At 38.7% G+C, this 1,612-nt stretch overlaps 1 pseudogene across 1 annotated transcript; it reads left to right on the top strand.

Moving 5' to 3' along the window:
* Positions 1-329: 329 nt before the first annotated feature.
* Positions 330-948, top strand: LOC102417929 (annotated as a pseudogene). Its single transcript, XR_001348858.2, has one exon. The product of XR_001348858.2 is annotated as a mitochondrial import receptor subunit TOM5 homolog pseudogene (transcript).
* Positions 949-1,612: the final 664 nt, after the last annotated feature.

The following is a 1,612-nucleotide window of genomic DNA, read 5'->3' on the forward strand; positions in this document are numbered from 1 at the left end:
TTTATTTAGGATTATTGATATAATGTTGTATTTTGGGTAACTGTTCTTCCAAGATAAGTTATTTTGGAAGTTTTTACTCATGCATATTTAATACAAAACCAAAGAAATTATTGACACCGTAATAATATAGTGAGAGGAAGCAATTACAGAGGAGAAGGAGCATGGCCTTGATAGTTATAGAAATCAGGAGTCAGATTCTAGCTTTTCCCCTTCCTAAATGTGTGACTGTGAAAAAATGATCTAGGAGCTTACTTCCAGGCGCGAGGCTACGGCTGAGAAGAGCGGAGCGCGGCTGGTGGAAGCCGGTGAGGCAGAGCTGCGATGTTCCGATGTTGCCTATCGAGGGCCTCGCGCCGAAGCTGGACCCAGAGGAGATGAAATGGAAGATGCGCGAGGATGTGATCTCCATATGGAACTTCCTCATCTACGTAGTCCTGCTGCGAGTCATTCCTTTTATCTTAAAGAAATTGGACAGCATATAAAGATTGGATATTACATGTGAATGCATGATATGAAGAACCTGTTTACAGTTTCCAGTCTGCAAATGAATAGGCCCAGAAAGATGTAAAAGACTGGTTGAATGGACATAAAATTTCTACTTGTTAAGAACAAGTTTGGTTGTGGTAACTGACCTTTGTAGCTAAAACGGAAAATTACTGGGGAAACATGGAAACACGTTTCTTATGCCTGTGATACTCAGCCTCCATGAATGTTGGTATAATTGTAAATAATGTCAAACTCCATTTTCTAGCAATTATTAATTATACAAGGGAATTATGTCTGCAGTGGCCCTGTCTTGTCAGTCATTTCTAGTGACCTTTTTACTTCTGTCAGGAATATATTGAAGAGCTCCTTATGATTAGTTATGTTTTATGGAAGCCAGCACACATCCACAACAACATTTAAGCACAGGACCATTAGTCTATATTTTTAATAAATGTACCAATTGAAAAAATGATCTAGTTTTTCTAAACTTCAGTTCTTCTCCTGTGATATGAGGTTTATAATACCTGCCATACACTGTTATCTTAAGGATTAGAGATGATATATATATGAGTGCCTGAAATATTCAGCAAACAATGGTGGTGGTGATGGTCAGTGTTAGGACAACTGGATACTAGCCATTTTCAGCATACACGGCTAACTGGCTTTGTTCAAGGCCTGAAGTTTTTCATTTACAAAAGGAGCCCAAAATATCCACCTGTTCAGGAATAGCTTCTGAGGTTAAATTAATTTGCAAGTAGTCTATTTTTATTCTTTCTTGCCCTCCTATATGGTTCTACTGAATTAAGTACTTTTAAATTATAGGTACTAGTAAAAGGAAACTGGTCTATTTATTGTATATACATAACACAAAACGGGAAAAGAAATGGCAAATAGCGCCAAGTAGCCAATCCTAATCTTCATCTGAGTTCCAAGGCAGAAAATTCTCCTGGTCTGGCCATTCCTCCCGAGAGTGGATGAGGATGGCAACCACCTTGAGGTTGCTGACCCCATTTGGGGCAGTGATTTCATTGCTCTAAATTTTAGATATTCATCTTGTTCTTAAAAAGTCAAGACAGGACTCTCAATCTAAACAAGCAAAATGTGGCCTCCCACTTGCCTGGGTCTT

The sequence above is a fragment of the Myotis lucifugus genome, unplaced genomic scaffold (assembly GCF_000147115.1).
Source record: "Myotis lucifugus unplaced genomic scaffold, Myoluc2.0 scaffold_94, whole genome shotgun sequence".
Classification (NCBI taxonomy): Eukaryota; Metazoa; Chordata; class Mammalia; order Chiroptera; family Vespertilionidae; genus Myotis; species Myotis lucifugus.